The 18,486-nt window shown below is 35.8% G+C and overlaps 1 protein-coding gene and 1 long non-coding RNA gene across 3 annotated transcripts in view; one reads left to right on the top strand and one right to left on the bottom strand.

The window, feature by feature from the left end:
• Positions 1-18,486, top strand: part of UNC5C (unc-5 netrin receptor C) — a 401,385-nt gene that overhangs the window by 16,760 nt on the left and 366,139 nt on the right. The window lies entirely within an intron of this gene.
• Positions 436-18,486, bottom strand: part of LOC309628637 — a 33,541-nt gene continuing 15,490 nt past the window's right edge. Inside the window, exon 2 of the long non-coding RNA XR_014244607.1 lies at positions 436-18,369. This is a non-coding gene — a long non-coding RNA (uncharacterized lncRNA). The remainder of the gene's footprint in view (positions 18,370-18,486) is intronic.

Here is an 18,486-nt window from a genome sequence, read left to right as displayed (position 1 = left end):
TCAGCTATAAACAATTTTCAGTACTATATTTTTTAGTTTACTGTGTCATTAAATAATCTTGTTTGTTCTTCTTTATAATACTCTTTAAAATGCTTCATTTTAAAATTAAAATAAGACAAAACATAGAGAACTTTTTCCTCAAAATGTGTCAACTTCATAGGAAGAATATAACCCAAAATATTTATAACGGAAAATAATGCAATTGCGGACCCTTAGCAAACAGAATGTAATAGATGCATTAACTAACTAAATAAACAAGGATAACTCCTTCACCGCACTAAAATGATACCTACACAGGAAACACTTTAAAAAGCCCATTGTATACTGATCCCGTTACCTTTTTCTTTGTCCAAAAAGCAGAGTTTAACACTCTTAGTTTTTAACTTCAACCCTCCCCCCACATCCCCCTCACTTGCCCAAGTCCAGCACTGTAGGAAACATCCCACTTTTAAAAGATAAAATTAATAAGAACTCTGGAATCAACAGCGTGGTTTAGTTCCTACGTAGCTATGAATACTTCTTATCTTTATAGAATCTTAGTCCATTAAAAAAACCCAACAGAAGCAACCTAGAATGTTTTAATGATTGATTAAACTGCTTATTTGGGGTTTTCTGCTGTATATAACATTTGGTTTGTAGTAGTTTTCTTTGAAGATTTCCAGGGGAAATCAACCATTAAAAAGATGAGACTGTATTTATAACCCCTTCTTCTAGGCTATACCTGTTTTTTTGGTTTATTTGCTTTTTTTAAAATAAAGACAAACTTCTCAAAACTTTAATTTTCTGAACATTAAACAGTCTTAGGAAGTTCTGTCATGTGATTACTGAGGTTTTGGAGTTTTAAAAAAATTGATATAACAATATTTATTTTGTGCCAGAATGTATTTTTATTTGTTATTATTTTATTGAGGGAGGAGAGGAGCAATTTAGAAAGCCAAGTTGTTAAAACAAACAAAAAATTATTTCAGTCTCATATATTTAGAGATTTGCATTTAAACATATTCAACCCTTTAATGATGTTATATTAGCAAAGATGACATACATTACCTAAACATGTTTCGAATATGTCCATTTCTCCCAACTGGATCACTAAAGAAGGTTCTTCCTGCTTCTTGTGCTGCCCCACTCTCCTCTATCCTCCCCACACAGAAGTGAGGCAAATCCTAGCAAACGTCATCAGTAAAGCTCTTTTCCTGAAAACGCTTTGTTGCCTTTCCATTGCCTCTAGAATCAGATCTAAACTTCTTAACAGAGCTGATGGAGATATTTATTCTTATACCTCTAATTCCATTCCTGGAACTCTTCTGTGGTTATAGTCTCCTCTGACCATGCACCTTTCCCAAACCTGGCACAGGTTGTTCCAGCGCAGCCCTAGAAGAGGACATCCTTCGGGTATTTTTAACAAGCTGGCAGTGAGTGAGTATGCAGCTTACACTCATTCCTTTGCTATGAACAAGTGTTCAATCCTCATATTCTATCACTTTCTGCTGACTGACTTTTGTTCCATCTTGATGTTTAGTTTAGATCTTTATTTCTTCATAAAGCTACCTTTCACACCCAGTGGCAACACTCTTTCCTTTTCCCTGTGTCCCCAGCTAGCATGTCAGCATGGGGAGGGCAGGAACCATCTCATTGTGCTACCTCTAGCACGTAAACTCATGCTTCACACAAACAGTTGACATGCAGTATAGATCTTTTGAATGATGTTGGATGAATGCATATTTGTTCATGCATAAATAACACGTCGTAGAAGGGCTTTTGGTGACTACTCATTGTGGTAGGGTTGGCAGGGACTTTCCAGGTTCCCTCCGTCACCCGCTTGGAGAGCTACTGGACAGAGTGAGCTGACTATGAAGTTGTGGGTGGAAAGGACGGTCTCAGGAGTGAAAGTTCACCATCTCTTAGGTGCCTAAAAGACCAGTCTCCTTATCCTGCTTTCAGAAATCCATTCTGATCCGTTCAGAAATCCATCCAGATCGTCTACCCTATAATTTGGGGCTGTTAAGTAATGAAGAACTTGGATTCTCATGTAGTTGAAGGAAATAAACCTGACACAACTGATGGGTAAGCAGTGTGAGCACAACTAGACTGTTAACCGGTTTGGTCAAGTTGCCTGAACATAGAATGGGGAGTTAAAGGGGTCTACAAGTCAAAACAGCACCCTAGCACGCCCCAGAGAACACTTCTGATTATTTAGTTGTAGAATTCTATCGTATGGAATATGGTTAAAATAGACTTTCTACTGGGTGATGAAATTGTTTTATATTAGGATTATTGTTGTGTCAGAAATTGTCCTATTGAGTATTTCTTCATCTTTCTCTTCACTACAAAGTAAATCAGTCTCTTGCAGGGTACGTGTCTTAGTCTGTTCGGGCTGCTATAACAAAATAACGCAGACTGATGGTTTATAAACCGCAGAAATTTGTTTCTCACAGTTTTGGAGGCTGGGAGTCCAAGATCAGGACGCCAGCATGGTCATGTGGGTAACAGACAGCCAGCTTCTCTCCGCGTCCTCACATGGCAGTAGGGCATAGGGTCTCTGTGGGGTCTCTTTTGGAAGAACACTAATCCCATTCATGAAGCCTCCACCCTCACGACCTAAGTATCTCCCAAAGGCCTCACCTCCTAAAACCATCAATTTAGGGGATTAGGACTCAGCATATAAATTTGGGTAAGGCACAGACATCTGAGCTGTGGCAGTATGATAGTATGAATATGAGGTGGGAGGGCCGGGGGAAGGGGGAAGAGTAGCCCAGGGTCAAGAAAAATCAGTCTGTTTGGGAGTGCATATTAAACCAGTTGTCTTCCTGTAATTGGCTATTGTTTGAAAGTTATTTTGCTAGGACCACAGTCTATTATATTGAGGCAGGATATTTTGTTTCTTAGACTAGGAAATAGTACAGTGAAATGTAACATTATAAAGCATTATTGAATCAGATATTCTCATAGGCACTTTTTTTTTTTTTTAAATACATTTATTTATTTATTTTTGGCGGCGTTGGGTGTTTGTTGCCACATGTGGGCTTTCTCTAGTTGAGGTGAGCAGGGGCTGCTCTTCGTTGCGCTGCGCGGTTTTCTCATTGTGGTGGCTTCTTGTTGCGGAGCACGGGCTCTAGGCCCCGTGAGCTTCAGTAGTTGTGGCCCACGGGCTTAGTTGCTCTGCGGCATGTGGGATCTTCCCAGACCAGGGCTCAAACCCGTGTCCCCTGCATTGGCAGGCGGATTCTTAACCACTGCGCCACCAGGGAAGTCCTCATAGGCACTTTTAAGGTCACCAAGATATGTTATGGATCATGCTACACTGCCAGCAAAGAGGAAATTATAACAAGTAACTACTTCTTTTTGTTAAGACTTCAGTAAACACAGGCCCAACTTGCCCTGAGTAATTACCACAGAGAGCTATGCAGTGGTGTTTAACTGGTGGTTGTATGTGATCAAGAAGCCTGAATCTTGCCTTGACATAAAGCAGAGGAAGTGGTTAGGAGACAGACCTGTAATTATCAGCAGCAGGTGCCCATAATGGAATGCCAGAGAGATGTTTAAAGAGGCAAATATTACTTTAGGAAAGCTTTCAAGACTGGCAATTTAGACCAAAAGACATCTAAATAAAAACTGGCTTGAGAGCAGTATTAAAAGAATGCTTCTTTGAAAACAAAAGAAAATGTAATAAATTCCTTTTATGCAGATTAACCCCTTCTTCCATATGCCGAAGTATTATCAAGATATGAAGTCTGAAACAGGACTGAACTCCATATTTAGAAAAGGGGTAATTTAACAACTTTAGACATTTTTTGGTGATTAAAAGGTTTATGGTGTAAACAAAAGCTTTGCTCTTTAAAGTATCACATGAATAAATTGAATGAAAAATTAGTTTTTCTAAAATGAATTTTCATGGCTTCAAAGAAAACTGGATCATTGATTCCATAATCATATATGACCAAAAGTTTTTACTTTAATTATATAAGTTAACAATCTTCTCCATTGTAACTTTTAATTTGAAGAATAAAAACAAAAGAAACTCAGTATTAAATGGGAACCAAAACCTTAATATACATTTTACTAGTTTACTATGTATTAATTTATTAGACATTTGTCAATTGTTGTACAGAATTTCACCCTTCAGTGATAACATTTTTCAATTTTCACATTTTTCCAAAAGAAATAAAATATTATCATCCCTTCTGAGTGGTACTATGAAGGAATAAAGATCTATACAATAAACTATATTCAATAAAAACTTGTAATCAAGTTATAAAACAGATGTTAAATGTAGGTTTATAATGCCAGTTCCCCTTTAAGAAATGCACTTAGCTAAGTTGTTTTGATAGTGCACTATTATTTCAATATTTTACTTTCATCTTAAACTGTAGACCAAAGGCTGTGGTTTATATTAAAGGAAATTCTACTCTATGAGGCATAGACAGACTAAAGAAAACCAACAAAACGTAATTGCCTGGGTAGCTTTTTACATTTTTAAACGGGGAGTTTTGCTTTTTCTTTCTTTTCCAAGTAAGCATACACTTTGGCTCTTTTTATGTTGTGGGAATGAATGAACTGAATGGAACTGAACACCTTCTAATTGAGAGGAGTCATGATATCTCTGTAAGACCACATTCATTCTCAGATGTGCTTAGTACGTATTTTGGGGAATATTTGTTTTCCTGCCTAATGCTAACCATATATTTACCACTATGAAAACATGTGGAGAAGTCAGTCATTCACTGCTCTTGCCAGAAATGCCTTCAGCTCCCACAGTACTTGTATGTCAAGATTTTGCCCTACTTAAAAGGAAGACATAAGATTTATTCTGGAAATTTACCAGGACAGACCAGCCCTCAAAAATGTGAAGGAAAAGATCTCTGTAGCTAAATTAAAATAAACATAAGTCACACTTGACGCATTATGCTTAAGATAACTCCATCTAAAAATATATATGTAAGTTGTAGAGGGTATCAGTCCTTGTTCAAAGTGGACCCCAAATATGGAAGAGAGATTCAAGAATTACCTAAAAACGGATGGATAAAAACAAGGAAAATAATAGTTTTATGACTTGAAATTTATCTGCATGTTTTGACTTATCTGGAGTTCTTTTCCTTCAGATTGTGAAGTAAAATTAAACCAAGCTGGACATAGGGCTCATTTTATGTAGGTGTAACAAAGCATCCAAGTACTTACCTGCATTCTCACTAACAAAATTTAAAATTTATATAGAGAAGAAAGATGTGGTTAGAGCTGGTGGATGTGTAAGTTAGAATATATTTCTAACTATTTTAACATGTAGTATATCCTCTCAAACCACAGTTCCATTTAACCTTTTTTTTTTTTTAATGGAGAAAAAATTCCAGTACAGCTGAGATCAATTCAATTTAGGAAATATTAATTGCTGTAACCCATAGAGATAAATGAGATAGAATAGAATTAGATGTGGTACCCGTTTTTAAGAAACTTAAAAATCTTGTATGGAAGATGAATATTGCAGATAAAATATACAAAACTACAAGATGGCAAATAAAAATATTTTGAAAGAGATAAATATGATTTGGTGCTAGAACTTTCCGCTGGGATAAACTCTTAGCCAATTTTAAGAAAGGAATTAAAGCAATGTATCTCATTCCCTTTTATAAATACTGCTCCCACTTAACTTAGAGGCCACTGGAAATGTTTTGTCATAGCTGTGCAAGATTCTATTCTCTGTTCACCTCTTCCCATTTTCTTCCCCTTTCAGTTTTGAGAGCAATTCTTCCCTCGGGCTTTCTCCTATTAACAGCACTTGTCTTTGCCTTGAAGTGAGGAGTTACAGAGACCTGGTTTCTGATTTCTTGAGTAGCTCTTGCCTTTGCTCTCCCAGGGCTTCGTTACACTTCTTCAGTGCAAAGTGAGTCTCCAATCCAAATTTAGCTGTTTTATTACATACTCTGTAGCCAAGCTACTTTAGGCCAGACATTACCGCATCTCTCAGCAACAGAGTTTGAGTTAGTCAAGTTGCACAGGTTTGTTGTCTCCTTTTAAATAGTTTTACATGTTTTAAAACTTGTTTGGCTTTTGAGTAATGGTCTCCTTGGTGCTCTGATGTTTATAAAACGATGTCAGTGCTTGAAGGTAGACGATTGCTATGGCAGATATTTGCCCTTCTCTATAAAGGATATATGAAGGGGAGGAGGGTCTTTTGCATCAATCTCCAGGGTGGGAAAATGGATAAAGTTAAGCATATGTAACCTGAAGAACTACTTCAAAGTCAATTGTAGAGCCTTCTATACTTAACTAAAATTCTTCAGGTAAATTTAAATTGAAAGGGCCAGACGGATCTATGTGAACAGTTCTGAAACTTTTATTTAAAATTTAAAACATAAGTATATCTTGCCTAACATCTTTCACAAATGTTTGAAAATATAGATAGATGGTTAGATAAATAGATAAATTGATAGATATTAATTTTAAATTAGGTAGTATAATAATTTTTAGAACTCTAATGTTCTTACTTCTTAGATCTCCCTTTACTAAAGGCTTTTTAACTTTTTCATATGCTTTTTGTCATTTGGAGAAACTAAGAGTATTGCTAGGGTAAACTATATGGGATGCCAATGAATATTTCTGAAGCTCTGGTATTTTCCAGTTTTAGAATTGTGAAAACGAAAATGTGGGAAGAATGTGGGAGATGATTGTAAAGTGATTTTTCAGTATAGTGTGACAGCCATGCATGTGGTAGGATCTTATTAAAAGTTTCTGAAATAACTGGATTAAAAAATACATATAAAGAAAGTTCATGTTTTAGATTAATAAGAAAGCCACCTCATGGTCTTTCAAATGAAGGCTTCTTAATTTTTAACAACTGCTGTTCTTCTCATCTGACCCACTAATTATAAGTCTGTGAAAACAGACAATTCACTTTTCCTAAATATATGAAAATAACAGTCATAAGAGCAATTATGAATGCTTTACTATGTTAAATGATATACATAAAAATATATATTGATATTGATAGCTCTATAGAATACCAACTTCAGGACTATGAAGAAAGATATGGAGGATGAGAGCTACTCCAATATTTCAAAAATCCTAAGGTTGCACAGCTTGCCAAACAAGAATCTGGAGTTTTTATTAATTTAACAGTATTAACTCAATTTGATAACACTGATCAGAAACCCTAATTTGTAGCATATCTTTGTGATTAAAAGTGAGTTAATCTATTATGTTTCAATAAGTATAATTATTAAGTAGTTAGTATAAAACAATGTCAAAGGCACGGAAAAATATGAAGAGTCCTAAGTAGTGTAAAATATGCAAAATACAGATATATTTTGTTTATTAATGTGTGTGTTTTTATCATTTGTTGTTAAAATATTTGGAATCGAAATTGACCACATTACATTCAGTCAATTTTTGTCATTTGATTTTGTTTATTTGAATTTATTTGTAGAATTTTTTATACTGAATTTTAAATGTTGTCACTTGGCTCAAAACTTTATCCTAAAAAGTTGTGATACCATATCTGTATTAAAGATATGTTTTGGTTCCTATTATTGGTTTCTTCAGTGCTACATTTTCTTTTAAAAAAACTAAAATTGAGCTCTCAGCTACTTTTATTCATGAGGGAATTAATGCAAGTAATTATTCTTCTGCACCTTCATTGTTAGTCTAATGTTGGTAATATATGTTAGTATCATTTTCCAATCCACATGATTAGTTTCAGAGACCCCAACACAGAACAAAATTGACTTATTGTGAGAATATCATTTCAACTTTGGAAAATGAGAGGCCCATTTAGGGCACGTATTCAACTTTTTAAAAAACTTGACTTAATTATACAGGTTTTGGAATATAGTTCTTTTGTGGAGATTACTCAAATAGTTTGGGCTTTAATTTTGACTTTAAGATACAAATTTAAAACTTCATAGATATTGCAAGTAATGCATTTGTTCTTATATTACATACTAGTTTAGTTATTTTGAACTATTTCTGACCATTCTTCATTGAAAACTTTTATTTTCATTATCGAACTAACCTAAATTTAAGTATATCTTAACTAAAATTTGTATAGGAGTATATTTATTTATATTTTATATCATAACCTCTTTTATTGAGCATTTTCTTTTATCAGGTACAATTTTATCACTGAACCTACATGTCTGTCTATCTGCAGCATGTTGAATGGCAGACTAAATTCATTACAATGATCCGGAGGTAGGGAGACCACATAATTACTGACTAGGTCATTTCTGTGAATGAATGGGAAAGCTATTAATTATTATTTTTGGAAACAGGCATAAACTGGGATTGTCCTGGGTTAACAGGATGAATAATCACCCTACCAGGACACTGCAGGGTCCTGCAGTACCTTCTAAATCACTAGGTTAAAAAGTTAGTTTATATTCAAAGTGGTTTTAAAATTAAATATACTTTATTCCCTATTTTTGAAGTGATTTCCCTTTCTTGATGTTGAAGAAAATAATAGATAACCAGAATAGCTACTTTCTTGCCTGTGTCAAATAATAGAGTATGCTTTACATGTGCACCTTCACTCTTTCATAAAACCTATTTGAATGTTTTATTAAATGTATTGTAGGACGTAAAACAGATTCCTTCCAGTAACAGATTATTTTTCAAAAAGTATTAAAAATCAAGATTTGTTTTAAAACACCTAGTAGATTCTTTGCCAGGGTTGGTCTTGTCCCCTTTTCTCCCGTTTTTGTTAGTTGTCATTCTACTGCTTGGAATTGTCACCAAATGGCCATATGATTTGAGAGGCTCTGTCAACACATTCATTTTGGGCAGCTCCATAGATACTCAACAGCAGAACACAAAGCAGAGAAAACCTTGACAGTAACCTTCTCTAAGTTCGTTTATTTGTGTTTGTTGATTTCTACCTCAGAGCATATTGAAACTCAACTGAAAAGACCAAAATGCATTTCTGAACTGAAAAGAAGTAATATTTGCAAACAGGTATCTTGGGCAAAGGCAAGATGTATTTGCCATATACTGTATTATGTCTTCCAGTCTTTGCTCACTGATATGAGAATTGCATAAGATTGTTTTTTTTAAACAGTACTTATCTTGGATGAAAATTTTGGTGAAACATATTTGAGCTACATGTGTTTCACATCTTTTTATCTTGTGGAATTTACAAAAGTCATTTTATTAAAATTTTCTAGAATGAAAAACACACAAACACACACAGTCATCAGGTTTCAAACGGTTGTTCTGCAAAGTTATAAGAGGATAAGTTTGGAATTTCCCCCAAGAAGAATTATAAAACTGATCTAATTACTTTAGTACTTGAGCATTCATTAGTATTTTAGGAAGAAGAATAAATGTGGGGAAGCAATTAGTTATATTTACTCCGTTAAAACTAATGCATGAGGCCAGCAACACAGGGGAGAGCATTCTCAAAATTGCTACTATTATGTATATTTTACTTCCTTTTGGCATTTGAGCTTCCAAATGTATTCCATCAAGTCGGTGTGCAATGCTTCTTTTTTTGACAGGGGCATGTGGAGGGAGGGCTTTCTCTAATTCAGCCAGGCTTCAGTGACCCACTAATTTGGCATCATCTTTAAAAAGAACACATGAGAAGCTGCAACCCAGATGGGGAACTGACTGGCCTTGTGTTCAGAAACTTGACCTACCCAGAACATATATTTTACAGATGAGGAAACAGACCCCCATAGAGCCCAGGGTTCACACAGGTGTTAATGTAGACGGGGGATACAACTCAGGTCCCCTGGCTCCTGTGGTTCCAGCTGCTTTCTACCATGCCGCACTGCATCTGCAAATGCCCCCGTGCAGATTTATATTTCATGCCTCTGAGTCTTATTCTTCCTCGGCAGATCCAGCAGTCACAGGCTCCAGTGGCTACTGGGACCAGTGAAGTTACGTAAGTGGGCTGAGTGGAGGATGACAGATACTGCTGGGGAGTGTGGCACCCCAGAGAGCACACGCCCTGCCTGACGGAAGGCTCTAGTCCTCACTGAAGGAGTGTGGGCCTGATATGGTGACGGCTTCCAGTTTTTCAAGAAAAGCCAGAAATCTCAATTTTTATTTGAAATTTCTCGGGCAGGACAGGCCAAAGACAACTTGCACTCCCGCGGACACCTGCCAGCTGCCTGCAGGTTGCACCCTCCATTTCAGTGCATGCTTCTCCCCTCCCTAACAGCAGTCATAATAGGCCCTGTTGTTTAAAACATACAAGGCACCATTTGTACCTTATGTCTTGTAATCCTCTCGATAGCCCAGGAAAATATTGAAGGTGAGGAGACTGAGGCTCTGACAGTTTGAAGTCATTTTCCAAAGTCCAACAGCTAAATGCAGGGCTAGGATTGAAGCCTAGCCTTGTCTGATCCACAGCTTTTCATCTTATTCTCACAGCCTACATCCTCCCTGATGGTTCAGCCATCACTGGCTGAATTAAAGCTACTGGTGAACCTATAGAGTTTTCCAATGTCCATTTCATCTCAGCTTTTCAAACATGTATTGAATTATCACTATCTAAAAAGCATTTTGGGTAACATTGCATAAAGCATGATATTTGGCCTGGTGCGCAAGCTACATTTGTAAACTAATAATTATTTTAAACATGGAGAGTGATAATTTCTAGAATTTAAATCACATCTCTGGTGTAATAAATTTCTAACTGGCTATTTAGTTGAGTCCTAGCTGGGATGACACATATTTCTTATTTTTTTTTTTTTTTAAATTAATAAATTATTTGTATACATGTAATGGAGATGAAATCCAAGCTTTTAAAAATCTTATTAAGTGACTGATACTTTTGACATTTATTGCTAAAGGTCACATTGTTTCAATTTGATTTATTATGTATTTGGAATTGGAACTCTGACAAGTTCACATTTGTTTTTTTATTGCACCTCGTTTTAAAAGAAATTATAAAAATTATTTTGTTATTATTTTGATCTTTCAGCTTTGAATACAGTACTGTCATTGTCAGTTTAGTGGAACTAGTAGAATCATTTAAAAATTTATTTCTAATATTTTTATTATTATCTTCTCTCTGTCTCTCTCTCTGTCTCTCTCTCTCTAAGCATGGCCACACATTCTTTCACAAGGTATATCCCTAATTAATTGCACAGGCACATTTCATTTCAACTACAATCTTAACTTTTCATCTGTCCTAACGTCTGTTTCGGCCACATGCAGAGATGATCAGTTATATCAGAAGAGAGGTGACAGCAGATCTCTGAGGAATGGGCACCACAGTGGATGATCTTGGTTCCCTGTCATGATCTTCTTTACTGGCCCAGTGCACGCATCCCTCAGCTGCTATGATGTTGGCGGCTAAAAGCTCACAGCTGTCCCTTTCTCCAAAGAATTTCCATTGGCTGAAGCAGGAGCTGCCTTGCCTTGTAGGTTTCTTCAAGGTGGGAACAGCACTGTGGGGCAGTTCATGCTCCCTGTCGACAAGGCTGAAGCCTGACTCTAGCTAAGAGCAGATTTTTGCTTAGTTCCTCCTCTGCCGTGTCCTGCTCCCTCACTCCATTTCTTCTGAGAGTGTCCTTCAGTGAATCAAAGGCACAGGAATCCCTATATCAGGCTCTTCTCTGAGGGAACCCAGGTAAAGAAGACACAAGAGTACCCATCAGTGTTGTTGAAATACACTGTAATTTGCTAGAAAATGTGCCTACAAGTGAGGGGCCCTTTAATTTCTTGTGCTTTGCTCTGGTCCCTGGTGTTGCTCAAAATCAGAAACTATACAAGACTTTGGGGTATTTGAATACAACAATTATGAGAACATATGGCCTGAAACACAGGCTCTTCTGCTCTGTGGTCTCTAATAGAGATACAAATCCACTATTAGGAGAAAAAGAAAGGTTAAGATGAAAATACTGAAGTGATTTTAAGAATTCTGCTGGGGATTTCAGGAGCCCTTTGTTTTGAAGGTAGTAACAGAATCCACTGTGATTTTGGATGTTGACTCTCAACTCTAAACCTTAAATGATTAAAAATGCAGAACACTTTATTTACTACAAGGGCAAAAAAAATAAATTACAGGTTTTTTTGGTAGTGGTTTTTAATGTTAATAACTTGTTAGTAATGATGAAGTTGTTAAAATTTTAATAAAACATCTCTTTCTCTCCCTCCTCTTTCTCATTTCCCCTCCTTTCTACCCCCCTCTACCACTCTCACCTCCTCTCATACACACCTTTCACTCTCTCTCATACCTTCTTTCAGAATGCCTTTCATCCAGCTTTGTTTATTTTTACTTAAAGAAATATTACCATTGCACTTTAAAAATGCTTATTTAAATTCTCTGGCCATTTGTAAGGTACCAATATATGAATAATTGAGGGAGTTTTGTTTTTAATTCTTTTATTAAAAAGGTATTTTACAAAAATTATTTTACATATAATTTAATATCTGTTAATCAAATATATAAACTATACCTTAATAAAATACTTAAATAATATCTTTTTTCACATGCATTGGTTCAGCCAGGGACTATTTGTAGATGATCTGGGAAAATTGAATATGATATAGAATGTAATATTAAATTATTTCAGAAATAAATTACTAGAAGAAATTTGGTCATTTTTTTCTTAGGAAAAAATGCACATTTCTGACAGTTATTTTCAGTTTGATATTCATTAAGTTGAATTACATAATTTGTAGCTGCCAGTTTTCTCATTCACCATGCCAAGATCAAATTGAATGATAAAATTAAATAGAGAATTATGTTTACTTTTACATAATTTTACTCATTTTATTCTCCCTTGCATTCTGTAATATATAAAGATGGGTAGGAACTTTTAAAAATAAACAATTATTTCTTTCTAGAGTTCATATTTTTAACCAAGTATTTTGGGAAATTTATGAAGATCTACGTACCTTTCTTGCATTTTTCACGTGGATATTTCTACTTAGGGTACCAAGACAGAGAGGGGAATTATTGCTTTATAAGGGTACATAGTAAAAGGTACCCAAATTACCAAAAAGCAGCATTTACTTTTAAAATTTTTTCTGAAAATAGTTTTTTAAATGCAGCTTCCTCAATGACTCAAGAAATCTCACTTTCATGTTCTATTTTTAGTCACTTATCCAAAGAGATAATGAATATCTCTTTAGATCAAGCTATTTCTATCAGAGTTCAGGTGTAAATTTCCATCACGTTTCACCATTCTGGATTTTGGAGTTTGTTCTAGTAACCAATATAACCTGAACAAATACAATGAGTCAATTAATTATAAAAAATGAAAAGGATAAGTCTTGAATTTTACTCTTGACTTAGGTTTAAACCTTACTTGAAATAACAACTATCTTTTTGTCTTGAATTAATTGGAGTATCTTAGAACAATGACACAACAAAGCATCAATACACCTACAAATATATTTCATATTCTGTATGTGGAGGTGGTGTTATCTATAAAGAGATCTAGATATCTCTTTCTAGGTTGGGTATCTAGAGACCTGAGAAGCTCTGTGACTTTGGGCAAGTCATTTTACCTTTTTGGGGCCTCAGTTTCTTCATCCATCTCAATGTTTTAGGGGGTTGATAGAGAGCCCTATATACTTCAGCATGTCTGAAAGGCTAAGAATCCATCTTGGCATCGCTAACAGAATAGTTTCCCACTGGTTCCCAGTGGTTCAGGCACTGGTGATGTCTGGGTTAATGACTCCTCTGGGAGTAGAGCTTCTTTATTATGAAGTCAGCATGCTCCAAAAGCTCTTTATAAATAATTTCTATTAAAGATGCAGGCATTAGGAGCTATGCAAGACAAAAATACCTTCAGCTATGCTTGCAATTTAGGTTTGAAGGTAAGTAGGGCAGACAGTGGAAGAAATGGGAAATTCATAAAAGTCTCCTCTTTCTGTTCCCTTATGCGTTCTGGACAATTAAGACATTTATTGAACGCTCCCACAATTAATTCCATCACTTGTATTGATATAGGAAAGTGTTTGCTGTGAGGCAATTAGACAGGTAGGTTGATTGTACTTTATGCCAGTGAATTCCAGTCAAAATGTTGCCTGAATTAGCATTTGAAGGAGGAGAGAGTTAAAGAAGAAAGGAGGGAGATGCAAGAGGGAAGAGATATGGGGATATATGTATATGTATAGCTGATTCACTTTGTTATAAAGCAGAAACTAACACACCATTGTAAAACAATTATACTCCAATAAAGATGTTTAAAAAAAAAAAGAAAATGTGTGTGTGTGTGGGAGGGGGTGTATTTATTTTTGCTTTTCTGTTGAAGTTTTCTGAACTAGTAAGTGAAGCAATGTTTTGGGTCATTGGGTGTAAGTAATGGTGACGGTAGCGTTGATGAAATAATCTTAAGTCTATTTTATGGTCTATAAAGGGGAGAAATCATTTAATCACTCTGGAATGATAAGGTGGTATTATGGCCTGAAGGGAGATCTCTAGTTTCTCCCACCAAATGATTCTTACTTCTCTGGGGGATTCCGGCCTTGCTCTAAAGCCAAGCACCCAGTCCCACTTCTCAGTGGGTTCAGGTGTCAGTTACCACTCTCCTAGAATGTTTTTTTTCTTAACCAGCTGCTTGCAGCTTAACGGTATACCCAAGCAGCATCATAAAATTCTCTTTAACTCCCTTTTTTCTGTGTCTTTGAAGCAACATTCCCCAAATGTTTAACCTTGAAGCTACATTTCCCAAAGTGTGTGACCCTTAGAAAATAGGAGCTGATTCTCTAGCCAAACTTCTCCCTCTCTCTCTTTCTTTCTCTCCCTCTCTTTCACTCTTTCTCTCTCAGCTTCAAAATGAGTTTCAAGTAAGACATTTTCCGAAATAATACTCTGAACCAATCTCTCTAATTCTCTATCCCTAAGACACCCAAGTCAATATATTTTGTGTGTGTTGCACATGTATTTTTAAATACTGAATTATATTTCTCACTAGAGTCTCATCTATGCATCCTTTAAAAAAATTGCATAAGTTTATAAGGACTTATACCTTAGGAAAATAACCTCTTCATCAAAGGAATGGTCATATTTTACTTAATTATTCTTTGAACTCAGTCACCAGGTAAACCCTACACAAAACTGATATTATTTGATTACTTTCTTATAAATGAAATAAAAATATAATTCTTCTAGACTAAATGCCTGAAAAGCACTTTTTAAAGTGAGATGGTTTTTCTTTTGCATATTGAAAATGACAACGTTCTTCCAACTGTAGTGAGCTACTACAGTTGTTAATTTCCTAGGCCTTCCTCCATATTTACATACCTGACATTGGATCTTCAGATAGTTTTCTCTATAAATGTGCATATTTAAGGTCAATATTTTAAAATATTTTAACTATATTTCGTAGCATAATTACTAAGTCAGGTTTTTCTGTGTATGTTATAAAGAGCTTAAATCTTACCATTGTATATGGAGTCTTGTCTGTAGTGACCTATTCTTTAGGTTAGTCAGTTAACAGATGAATGAAGTGTTGCTCGAAGAAAGGGAACAAAGATCATCATCTTGTTCAGTGTAAATACGGGGTGCTGGGTAGCTGATGATTTATTTGCAGTAAGAAAGTGGGCCTTGTTTTTTCAGACACCATCACCAGTGACATGTAGGCCAAACATAAAGGAGATTGTGTGGCCTTAGTTCTGGAAATCTGGTGGGGCAAGGCCTTCTTCTAGTGCTTTATCAGTTCTCGGACAAGGACTTCAGGGTTATGTTGAGTAACACATTCACTATCACAGTCTTTTCTCCTCATTAAGGAAAAAAAATTCTGCCATAATGTGATCCATGATTAGAGTTAATGCAGTCTCTAACATCTCCCAGATGTTTTAACGTCACTCATGTCACTTGCAGAGTTTATAAATGTGATTTGTCTACTGGCTTTTTCTTTTTTGGACCAAACATTATCTTTCTGCTTGAGGGGAAAAAAAGCTAAATCAGAGCCTCAATGAGTTACTTAACATAATTACAGTATGTTTAGAAACAGTGCTAAAATGCAGAGTATGTAATCAATGGCACATTCTCATAAAGAATGTATTTGCACTCCCTAACAGAAGTGTGATCATGCCAAAATGATGTCTCTTCTTAATGGTATCCCTTTTTTGATACTGTGCCTCAATTCCAACTTTTCATGACTATAAAATATTTTTCTTTTCCAGTACAAGGATAGAAATAGCATAATCCCAACCTGGAAGAGTATATATTTGTGGTGTTGAGTTAGTATTTTAATTTTCAAAATTGTTGTCTTGGTCATGATATTTTTAGGAGCACTTTACCACAGTTATCCTTTTTGGTTATGTTTCAAGTTTCTATGTTGTTTCAATTTTTAGGGGTGTGTGTGTGTGTGTGTGTGTGTTTATGATACAGATGGAACACCCTCTTTTCCCTTTTTATTGTGTACGCTAGGCACCCTATATCAGGTAGTCATATATTTATATGTAGTAACCATGACTCCAGCATAAGGTCATTGGAGCTTAGAAACCCCCTAATTCATAGATTAAAACATAAATCAACAACAGAATGAGGAAGGTGCAACTTTCAAAGATGTAAAGAATTTTCTGTGTTAGATTTAAGGAATAAGATACTAGTGTCTTGCATTTGAAGAACAGTTTAATATTTTTATCACTATTAGTTTTTTATCTAACTTTATAATTTATAAAGCAATGTCTGTATGTTATTACATTTAACCTTCATAATTAATCTTTGAGTCCGGTAAAATAGGTATTATCCCCCAATCTATAGAAGAGGAAACTGATCAGTGAGTGACTGAGCCACGTACACATCCTTTCCCTTCTTACACTCTTTCATTACTTCATGGGACCTATAAACCTCTATGCTGGGGGCTTCAGTACTCTTTACCTAGTGCTCTCCATGTGGATGTGCCATGGGAAACACAGTAACTTGGCACTCACTGTACGTCCTTTAGGGCACACAGGAAGTGTCGTTCCAAGTAGAGATTTTAAAATGCGTGGTTGAAATGGAGCCTTCTGTTGCTTGGCTCTCCAAGAGATAAACACCAGATGCAGACATTGATGTAACAATGATTATCCAGGCTGACGAGCATGCTACTTTGATTGCAGGGACAGTGGACTTAGAGGCAGAGCTTGGGAAAGCTTTGGGAGCAGTGGGAGATTTTGCAAATCCATCACTTTCTCCGCTCTAAAGGGTCATGTGCCCACTCTGACCAGGGCAGCTGATCAGCACTGTGTGTTTGCACACGTTCCTCCCCAAACTTTCACTGTCAACCACCTGAAAATCTTGGAAAACAAGGCGCTTGATCTTCATAATCTGAAAAACTGGCCCAACTTCCAGCAGCTTCACTAAAAGTATGGGCCATGTGTGTTTTTACTCTTCATTGCATATTCACTGCTGACTATGTTTTGGTTAAACGAATGAAGGCTATTCCAAACCATAGAATATTCTGTCCTTGTCAGTACTGTTTTCATTTGCGTAACATTTAGAACCTCCAGTCCAGGATTTATATAAAAAAATTTTCTGTGAGGAGCTGTATTTTGGGGTCAATTTGCGATATCACATCACATTTTAGGCAAGTATCAAATATTTCTAATTTTAATTACATTTTATTCTAGTCCAAATAAAGTGATTGGCAATTATTTTTAAGGATTAGGTTTGAACATTTAGGTAAACATTATTACTACAGCATTGAGAAAAACATAATGAAGATTTTTCTGCATAGGTGATCCAGACCAAAAGCGCAGACAGTTCTAGTTGCTTAATTTTAAGTTGTCCTATGTAGGCACAGTTTATAAGTTGTAATAAAAAATTTAATTTGTGCACACATGCATGCACTTATAGAATATGTATACATGCACCATGCCACATCATTTAAAGATTGGTTAATATTTATAAAAATTTTGCAACATCTATATACACTCTTTAGACCGCCAAGTTTTACTTGTCTGAAGCCACGATACAGCCCTACAATAGGAAAACGTGATCTCTCAAGGTATAAGAATTGCTGAAATTTATTATTTTTTGGTGAAAATTGTCCTTTTTTTTTTGAGGTGCATTGTTTTCTTAAAAATCCGATTAGACGTGTAAGGTGTTTTTTCCTTTAGATCTTTGTTGAATATCTGTTGACTGTTGGCTATGCATAGTAGATGATTAGAGCTACTTAACTGCATTATTCATTCTTAACATTCATTTCTTTCTCTATCATAAAGGAAATTTTAGATGCTTTTAATTATCCATTTTATTCAGCTAACTAAAACTGTGGCTCACTGAGGAAAACCTAAGAGGCTAAGCACAAATACCTTATTTTAAGGGCAAACTATGGAATACTCTTCAAATTCTGTCATTGGGATTTCAATCAGAATATAGGCTGTGCAGATTTCATTCTGTCATTACCACTTACCAGTTGTTTAAATTTGGGCAGGTTCTTAACATTCTGAGACTCAGTTTGTCCATCTGTAAAACAGAAATTATAAAACCTTACCCTGGGCTTCCCTGGTGGCGCAGTGGTTGAGAGTCTGCCTGCTAATGCAGGGGACACGGGTTCGGGCCCTGGTCTGGGAGGATCCCACATGCCGCGGAGCAGCTGGGCCCGT

This window comes from Balaenoptera borealis (genome assembly GCF_965194805.1).
Source record: "Balaenoptera borealis genome assembly, chromosome: 4".
NCBI classification, from domain to species: domain Eukaryota; kingdom Metazoa; phylum Chordata; class Mammalia; order Artiodactyla; family Balaenopteridae; genus Balaenoptera; species Balaenoptera borealis.
This window is presented reverse-complemented; position numbering and strand designations above follow the sequence as displayed.